This window comes from Fopius arisanus, unplaced genomic scaffold (assembly GCF_000806365.1).
Source record: "Fopius arisanus strain USDA-PBARC FA_bdor unplaced genomic scaffold, ASM80636v1 scaffold00048, whole genome shotgun sequence".
NCBI lineage: Eukaryota > Metazoa > Arthropoda > Insecta > Hymenoptera > Braconidae > Fopius > Fopius arisanus.
The window spans coordinates 537008-547523 of NW_011887787.1; the positions used below are offsets into that span (position 1 = coordinate 537008).

A 10516-nucleotide genomic window follows, 5' to 3' on the forward strand; every position below is an offset into this window, starting at 1 on the left:
GGGGGGGCGGTTGAGGGGGAAAGGGGGAATTGAGGGGATTCTAGGTACTGTATCGCGTACCATCCTATCTAATGCAACTGACGACGAACGGATGTCGCGATAACACCATTTTCAGAGAACGCAACCGTCACGAACAATGAACTGCACGCATTATAGCCAGTATGCATGAACTCAACAGTATGTCTGCTTGTGTTTTAACTGAGTTTATGGGGGGAGAGGGCATAACCACTTTCTTTCTCATGCATTTCAAATGGCCAACGGTGGAAATAATTTCCGTGGTACGTCACTCAGGGAGATCATATCTATCAATGTATCGGTAGATCGGCAGAATTTTGAAGTTCATATTTTATCCTTTGGAAACATCCGTGAATTTTTGGGGATATCTCGCGAATTAAGGGTTGCACCGAAATTTTTGACTCTACCAATTTTCGAGAACTATTCGAGATCTAGGGAAAAGGTTATTTCATTATCTCTATAAAAGATAATTTTATTATCTCGCTTATTTTCGCTTATTTTCGCTTAAATTGTAATAATCATCGGTGATTATATGCACTTAGTCGATAATGTCACGATATATTTCGCGATTAATCAACGTCATGGGCGATTTATAATATTTCTAATGAATGAATTAGCTTCCAGGAATAATTATGAAATCTCAATCTCTAATCATTAAATATCTTGTTACCTCTCGCTGAGGGTTTTATCCCACAGATATAAAATTACATCCATGTACCGATCACAATGAACGAGAGATTTACGTGCGACTCGAGTCCATTAACACGTATCCACGAAAAGTATTATTTTTTATCAATACCGTGGATACGAATAATATCCACCTGATTCCCTTATCTATTTCTGTATCATTAGCCATTAGTCATAACGAGCAAAAGTATGAGATATAATTTTTTTTATTTCTTCTGCAAATAGAGTTCATTTTCAGGGAATATAGCGAGTGATAGCGGTGGATCAGTGACAGCGATATTTCTCGAATATTCAGTACAAATGGAGTTTATTTATTATTTCGAGCACTTCCTCGTGAACATGATACGGACCAAGTTAATACCGATATCTTCGTTTCTGTTGATCCTCATTATTTTCCTCGGTGTTTTTTTTTATTATTCTCATTGCACTTGTCCTCGTCACTCGGTTGGTCTCAAGCACCATCGGAGGAATATCGCGTTACTCGTAGTCTTTCACCGTCAACACGACACTATGACGATGTCAACGAATTTTCGAGGAAAAACCGAGACTCTCGGAAGCTTTCAGTGCACACCTCACTGCGCACAGATGATTTTCGAGGTAGAACTTTAGTTTCTTGGGTTATAACGCCTCGTCTCCTACTTTCCGTCTTGTTCTCGTCTTGCTCGTTACGCTTTAGTGTATGTACAGAGGAATTAGAAACTCGACACTGTACAGGTATTTCGCTTCGACAACAGTCATAGAGGAAATTTCAGAATCAGTTGAGTCGTTTTACGTTGGAAAATCAAATGTTTGCATTCTCTTGTTTCGTCGTTCATGGATATATCTCCAGATGAAAAAATACCGGTGAACATTTTTCACCATTATTCAGTCGGTTTAATTTTATACAAGTATTCGCGATGTAATCAGTATTCGCGATGATTCATACAACTCGCAGGTGTTATCGGGCGATTAGGGAATTTTTCTCAGGAAATTTCTAGCTGCGATGAGTCATCTCTTTAATTAAATGAGTTAATCGGATATTTGTATCACGTATTCGGTGTCCTCGAGACAATCTCGAAGGCCGAGATTTAAAAAGAATTTTGACGCGAAGGAATTTATTAGAATGTCTTCATGTGTCACGTGTTCGTTTGTTATTTTTCTGGGGACGTTTTCTGGGAATTTCTACCTTTCTGGTCGGTCATTTTTATGGAATTTTTCCACTCTCTATGATAACAGGAATAAAGTAGTCCGCAGGTCTCGATTGACTGGTGATACGCGTCATGAAAGCGCAACGATTCGTTTCTTTTTTTTTTAACGGTGTGTAGGTGCGCGTCAAATTTTTGCTGATGGGGAGAGTTCTTGTTGCCCAAGGACAATCAATCTTCAATTTATTAATTTTCTCCATGAGAAACTGGGGAATTGAACGCCAGCACGCGACATAACTGTTCTCCATGGTCCGTTGCAGACCTGTGTCAAAGCAATCTCCACAGAATGAGTTTGTTGAAAAAATCTAAAAAACATTGTCACTTTACATGTGAAATAATTAAACAAACAGAACGGTATACTGGGCTTTTAGGGGAGACTTGGGCTCCATGGGAATGCAATTTTCTAATCAAATATTAGTTAACGAATCGCTAGGGAGGAATGCAGCAGCACATATCCTATTTCCCGCAGCGTCATGCGACACCTGATTGCTCAGTGAAGTACATACGAGCTAAATTACGTTTCAGATTCCCGCAATTGAGAAAAAAAAAATCATGGAAATAACAATTTTCTCATTAATTAAAACTTGAATTTCTTGGTAATTGCATTAAAATTCACCGGAAATGATAAACGCATGTTCGTGATAATTAATGGATTTCAAGAGGTTTATTGAAGGTCTGGGTTGAAGTGGAATTCTAATGCATAAGGTTAGAAATTGTTTCTAATTTGGAAACTCTCTAGAGCAAACAATACGAATGAAGGGTCTCATGGGAATACGTGGAAATTCCGTTGAATGTTGAATAGTGGTTTTTAGATGAGTGACTCGAAATTCCATTTGAGGAAAACAATATCATGAAAACTGTTAAAAATTCTGGAGTTGATTCTCGGGGCAATTCCCGGTATTGTGTACCCGTTATTTTGTTAGAGTAATACGTCACCTAAAACCCTCATAATCCTTGAATTGTCTACCAAATATTTCAATTCCCATAAAACAATTCTCGTATATTTTATTACTGTTTTACAACTGTAATCCTGCTATTCCGAAAATCCGGACTGCCATTTTTATGGCCTTTTGATCCCAAAACCTCCCAAAATGACTTAATTGCCTCCTCGGTACTTTCTAGGTACCTCAGGTCTCATTTCTAGACTTGCCCTCACCTCCACGTAAACCCGACCCTCATCGACTATCAATTTTCCCCAAAAAATCTTGATTTAAAACAAAAAAACTTGAGCTTTCTTATAGCTGGCAAAGTTTTCAAGGACAAACTCCTCATTTACTTCTAAAATCAATACTTTTTAATCAATCTTCTATAAGATAAAAATTGCCGCTGAGTAGAAATGATTCCATAAACTCTTGGCTCATCTGAATTTTTAATTATATGAGTTCGAATCTGATTTGAATAAAAAATGGCCACCAAATATCTTATTTATATAGAAAAATTGATTTTTCATGTAAAATGAAAATGGATTTTTTAATAGAACCTAAAAAATTCAACATTTTAACGCTTATCCCATGCCATATCAACCTGAGAATGAAAATAGAGAATTACCAAAGCATCGAAAGAAATAACTGCCTCGAATAATATTAAAATTTCAAACAAAAAATTTAAAGTATAATTTTCCACCAGTTCAGGTTTAATTTCCCCTTTGGATATTCCGAGAATAATTCTGTAATAGTGTTTTACTGACATGCTGAAGATCCGTTTTGTTGGGATTCCCGGTTTTTCTATTTAATCAAATAAAAAAAGATGTCTGATGGGAGTGAGCCTGTCACATCTTTTTATTCCCTACTTTTTGACGTTTAGTTCTCGACGCACGCTTGCAACTCCTCTGGCCGAGATTTCAGTATGAGCGCATGCGCAGTTCAGTGTAGCTCATACTGAGCTACGAGCCAAGAGACTACATTTTTCCCCCATGGTTATAACCAACTGGTACTGAGTCATCGTACCTCCAAGTTCCTCGCGTGTCCGTCACTGACCAGTACAATTTTTTTTTTCTATCCAGTCTCCTCGGATACGCTGTTGCTATTATCACGCTAGCGAATGTGAGTGTCATGTTTTATGGAAAAATAGTCGAGCATATTTTCCACGTTCTTCCTCCTCAACAACAGTGAAAGTTCAATTTCTCCCGTTGTCCACGTGAAATCATTTTTTCTCAATCAATACCGGGTGTAATAGCATTATTTATTTGGAGCAAAATAGCAGTGACCACCGCAATGAGTGAAAATATAGATAATCTAATTACAGAAAATGCAGCACAATTGGATTACAGTGCTTCGAAAGTACAGGTCAATGCACTGGAATTTATGGAATAAATCGTAATCGAACAGGTAATTGTTTACCGCATTCTTGGGTATGACATCAACATCGGTAGAATGGAAAATAATCGATGATGATGATTATTAATCATCATGCGTGGTGACGGTCGTTGTGGATAAAAATGTCATTTCGATGCTTTGTATTAAAAGTTGTTGAACCCCCTGAAAATATTACTTGCGGTGCAGTGACGAGCTGAAGTTGTTGACGAGGTGCATTAATGAATGACAGTTGACTATAAACAGGTGGATATTTGTTGATCAGTGGGGATTGATTTATTCGACAGGTGAAAGTTGAAACATATTGTTTGTTAGCGGTTAACGGTTCATTAGTTGATGATGCGAAAAGTTGAGCGACAGATTGTACTTTGTTGACAATAACTGATGTAATTCACTGGTATGAGGTTGAAGGGACGATAAAAATGGGCAATTCAGTGGTGAAAGGGATTTAACCATCAGATATGCATACCAACGCATGCCATAAATACCTGGAGATGACAATGATCGGAGGAGTTGAGCTTTCTGAAATTCCGGTTGAGGGGTGGTTGAAGGATGCTCCTCTTGAATAGTAGGATGGTCATTCATTCGGCCGTTTGCTACGACCTCGTGTGTTATCTCGAGTGTCCGGTGGGGGGATGATATGGTGAACACTCGAATCCACTAACCCATGGGGGGTATCCAGTTGTCTATCCCCTGTATCGTCAACTGGCGTTGATTCGAGAGTTGAGATCCCATCGCAGATTCCACTTGGGATAATTTTCATCGTCGAATAGCTCGTATAAGTTGTCGTCAGTTCTCAGTTTAACTACCACTATATCAAAAAGTACGGGAAAAACTGGTTGGAATCACTTGTCACTTCCGGTTTTATGTCAAATGAGTTTTACTGAGGGAACTTTTAGTGCGATCGCATCGGTTTTATGAGTGAAAATTCGTATCTATTTTCTTTAGTATTTCGAGATGTCAACGGGTGGGAGATGTTTTACGAGGTGACGGGAACAAGATGGGGAATATTTTTGCCTGGTGGTTGACGATCTAGTTTGAATTAATTAATTCACCAGCCACTGAGTGAAATTATTTTCCCGAGGATTATTGAGGTTATTCATCCGATAGTTTTCATTCGAAAATTCTTTGATAGGTGGAAACAAATATTTTATTCAAATCCTCAGGTATTTGGGGTTTTTTATTTGAATTATCTGATCTCATGTTAACTGACCCATCATATGTCGAGAAAATTGAGTAGCTAAGTGGTAAATTCAGATAAGAGGCATTTAATACTTTTCTTAATTGTCGATTTATCTAGAGAACTGTCGATTCAAGGGGCAAACACTAAAGGACTTTTTTATCGCTGATTAAATAACCGAAGAAAACGGTCTCTTGATATTTTCTCGTAAAAACAGCAAAACGGTAAAATTTTTGAGAAAAATGACGGCACTTTCACGTTTCGTTATTTTCATTGTGAATTCTCCGTAGAAATGGACGGGAAACTATTTCGATTCGTGAATTACGGAACTCTTACGTAACTTTTATTGAATGTTTCTCGGTGCGTGCTGACAGATTTTTTTTTTCAAGTCTTTGCCGTAAATTTCACTGAGAAAGGCCGCTTGAACTGCGTTTAGGGTGCAATTACGGTAATATTTCATCTATTTTATTACCGTACATTTGATATTCAACAACACGAAGTGAATTCAGACACTTGATGAATAGTAAATCACTTTGATAACGAGTAGTTTCGAATAAAAAAACTATCCAAAATGATCTCCGGGAGTTTCGTGACCTCAGAAGTGGTCCCCTGTCATTCTCAAAACCCACTCATCATCAAGATAATACGACGATAATTCACCAATTCTCAAAAATCCATTGCCAACATTTTCCACATGCCAGCAGTCGCCCACTCCTTCCCCAACAAACTCGAGATGATCCATTACACTAATCAGACCTGACCTCATTCCTACCGAGATCCCAATCACCTCCAGCTCAAAAAAAAAAAAAAAATAAAACAATGATGCCGAAGAGGGTGAAACTCCCCGAAGATGACAAGCGCGAAAATGAAAAAAAAAACTCAATCATGATTCAGCCCTCACCCCCCAAAACCCCCGCATTTCCATTATATTTCCGTGAAAGAAGTGACACGTTAAATTCCACCGATAATACAGTTATAAGTTTTCAAGATAACCGATCAGATTGAAAAGCAATTAATCACAATTAGCCAAGGGGCTTCCCTCGGCTCCCTATCGCCGTCGTATTGTGATACGTTTCAACATTCAATTTGCATATACAATGCGCCACTGTGTGTTGGTAGAAGGTGAAACGACAACTCCGAAGGATTTAAAAGTTAAAAAAAGAATGTGGAAAAAAAGGAGATGAGAATGAGCGAGGGAAAAGGGTATAAGGGATTAACCGTTATTGCAAAAGAGAACCCATACATATACAAGACAACAGATAAACTCTGACGATGGGGCTTTCCGATATAACCCGTTGGCAAGTGAGTACCTAACTGTATGTGGGGTATTGCCATGTATAGTTATCCGGGATATACATAATCCGTTGATTAGACTATAGAGACAACGGGGGTTCTACTCTTTGAACAATTACACCGTGGAGTCTCTGACACTTATGGCAACGCTGATGGAGTACTAACAACAAGTCTGACAAACCGTCGACTGTATAATGTGGACTAACGTCAGTGACTTGGGTTGTGTCAGGGGGTGAGAGAGGATGATGGGGTGATGGGGTGATGGGGTGATGTGGGGGAAATTGGGGGTAAGGGGTGCTGAAGAGAATGTGGATAAGAGTAATGGAGGTATGAGAGGGTGGAGTGGTGGGACACAAATGTGGATTATCCTTCCAAATTTTGGGAAATTTAAATCCCTGTGAGTAAAGCTGGTACTGCGTGCACCCATATATCTGGGAAATTTATCATCCTCGTGATGCAGGTGGATGGAAGGGTACATTATATTATTTTTGGTCATTTGAATTTTAGAGGTATTTGGAGATGGAGATTGGAGTTGGCCCGGGGTCGGTCATTTGGACGAATTATGGGCGTAATTAGATTTCAGGGGTTTTCACATTATCTCACATTTTACCTGTGATATTTTCGTTTACGAACTGATGGATTGTCTCGGGATTTTTCACACAGAAATATTTCAATTTTCCGCTGAAAAATTCACCGGATATCCAACGAGCGAACGATTTGGTCTTGTCTCCCCTCAGAATTTCAATATTGGAATAGTTTTCTCGTATCTATCACGTAATATTAATTCGATAGGATATAAGATATATCAGAGCACATGGTATAACTGTCTTGAGAGGGGTGCAGTAACAAGGGCGTAAGTGGAAGGGCGTTACCCTGAGGACTCATGGAAAATAGAGTTAGTGGATAAAATCGTCGAGCGGAGGTATATTTCTCTCGAATCGTTCACGTCTTCTCTCAGCCTTTATTCTCGATTATTACCGGTTACTCTTTTCTGGTTCACATTTTGCCCCATCCATGGATGAGCCGTGAAACACCGTGGACTCCTCCCCCTCCCGTGGTATTCTCAGTCGTAACTGTCGCCTATCTCGTATCTCTCGTAGATCCTCGAAAACACGCGATTAAGCGGGTAGTTAGGGACTCTATATCTCCATTAGTGTCGTGGCATTAATGCCTTTTTGTTGGCATCTCTATGCCACAATTCCTAGGTCAGGCGAAATAAATAATTGTTGATTAACGCGGAGAGAATTAGAGCGGAGATGAGATGAGCCTGAGGCAACTGCTGGGGGTAGAGGGGTTATCAGTGAGATTAATTGCTGGGGAGAGGTATGTGATTTGTCATGACACCAATGAGACTGTTACCACTCATTTGGAGGTAAAAATCGCCAGGATAACATTATCCTCTTCTTTGATTCTACTTTATTTATATAGTTATATCATTAAATGTAAATACCCTAGAGATCATTTAATTAATTTTTTATTCTTACTCGGCAATTGTAAATTATTTATCACCGGGAAATTCACTTCAGCAAATGCCAATTTTTTAACAGCATATGGTACTTCATGTACCCAAGTATATACACAAGCCAATGTATTTTTAAAGCAACAGCTAAATAGAATGAGTGACCTCATCGACTCCAGCTACTCGACTCCACAATTTTTCAGCTCAATATAATCGAAGGACAAAGTGCTTCACTGGCATAAGGATTTTCTTAATTTTCCCCACTTCCTCGATATTGCATAAATCACCTGACTCAATCACTCCCAGAATCAAGGATAAAGGGATATAAATTCCTGATTCTTTTTTTTTTTATCGTACCTCGAGCCCCGGTGATTCCCGTCACGTGTCATCGATTATCGATATCATCGATATTATTAGTTGCCCTCGGTGGTGGCGATTTTCACCAGATCGTTCCTTCAAAATTATTATCGTCTGTCTGGGACAGAGATTCATACGAACAGTTGTATGAAACTGTATCACGTATAACGGAAGCTGTGGGTGAAAGCACTTACTTAACTTGTAAAATAACTCGATCATTATGTGCGTTTATTTACGCCTCGGGTGAATGGGTGTCGATTGTACAGTCTTAAGTCCATTGTCAGTGGATTGTCGTGATGTTGGCGATGCAGTGAGTCGTGACTCAACTGAGTTTATAATAGTTTAGTCTGGTGTTGTGTTTATTTGAACATGGGGTTCTTGTGCCCGAGGAACATGCTTGTTAGAGGAATTGTTAGCTTGCCATTTTTTTTTCTCCTTGGATTCAGAATTATTGAGAGATCCTCCCTAGGAATAATTACATTGTCCATGAGAAACTTACGGGCATTGAAGTTGGAAGAAACTACCATTTTGCAATCATCTGTCAATAAGTCTTTATTATCTAGGAAATAATTTTAACCCGAAGCTATTAATTTCTTCAAGTCACTGCCCTTGTTTTTGGAGATATTTTACCAAAAGTTCTGGGATAGATCTCTACAAAAATCCCCGCTGTGTAATTCTCTGTAAGTTATACGCGTAACAGAGAAGTTTCTGAAGTTAATTAACATAAGAATTTCAATAAGGAGGAAGATCTTGTAACAATGGACTTTTACTCTATGAAAAGAAGGAAAGACCGAGATTTATTCAATTAAACCAAAATATTATCCAGGATTCATCTTGACAAGGCATTTATTAATACCCCGAACATATGGCCTTTAAATCCGATCTCACATGTCTGCACACTTATGTCATTTTAATATGACCTCAATAACTCACATAAATTCAACAAATTATGTCTTCAACATACCCAAGCAACTCCCCATTTTTACAATTAAAAAAAATGAATAAATACCTCTATTTGCTCGGAATCTCCACCTTCCTAATTGCAATTACCCCAAACCATTGCCAAAAAATTTAATTTTGTCGTTCAATTAAGCCAATTCGTCCGTATAATCATTACATACACTCGACTGTTCCAATCTTCTTGGAATTACCATTATTCTGTCATCATCTTATATACTAAAATATTTTTCTTCTTTTATGTTGCAGGTAACGAAGTAAATTCGCAGTGATTTTCCCTCAAATTTCATGGAAAACTTGGTCTGAGGAAAATGGTTATGCTGGGTAGAGGTAATTTCTTCTTTCGAAGCGGGTCCTCCGATTTTTTTTTTTATTTTCTTCTTCTTCCTTTTTTTGTCAAAGTCTCTCTTTGCCATCCACCCTCTTTACTGGTTCTCCTCTCCCTCAAGGTAGTCTATGCAGCCATGGGTTTCGATCGTTGCCCCCTGTTCTCTCTCACTCCACATCCCTCTCTGAAGCCTTAAGCTTCTTATCCGAAGCACCGTGATTACCGGGCCGTTTCTTCTCGCATTCTCTATCCTATCCCCTTACCCTCTTTTCACTCCACCACCCCCTTGGGCTACTCCAGTCAACCCCACACCCACCCTCGTGACATATATAGTTTTTCTCTTAGTTCTCGGCTATGGAGAAGGGTAATTTTGGCATGACAATTTGCCCAAGGCTACGGTAGAGCTAATCCCCAACCCTCAGCGGCTTTTTTTTTAAAACCCTTCACAGAGGTAACAGAGGCCCTATACATGCGTCACTCCTGTTGAATTTCTCTGGTGGGTGGAGGGTGCACTGACCCTTTTAATATTCACTCATTGGTTTTTTGTCACATGGATTTGCGAGGGAGGGAATGAGTGAAATTAGTCGAGTTGCTCAAACGTTTTTGATGAGACATTTCTATTTGTTTTCTATTAAATTGAGTTTAATTTCGTTGATATGATTTTTTACCGAGGGGGTACATAACATCGATTTCCCTTTGATGCATCAGAAGGGCTCATCTTGAGGATTAATGTGCTATTTTTTT

At 38.8% G+C, this 10516-nt stretch overlaps 1 protein-coding gene across 2 annotated transcripts in view; it reads left to right on the forward strand.

The window, feature by feature from the left end:
• PlexA (plexin A) overlaps positions 1-10516 on the forward strand; it is a 178894-nt gene that overhangs the window by 19352 nt on the left and 149026 nt on the right. Inside the window, exon 1 of one of the 2 annotated variants that reach the window (XM_011306538.1) lies at positions 3869-4213. The exons of the other annotated variant lie outside the window; for it this stretch is intronic. The gene's annotated coding sequence lies outside the window, so the exon portion shown is untranslated. Of the gene's footprint in view, positions 1-3868; positions 4214-10516 lie in introns of those variants that run through there. 2 annotated transcript variants of the gene reach the window in all.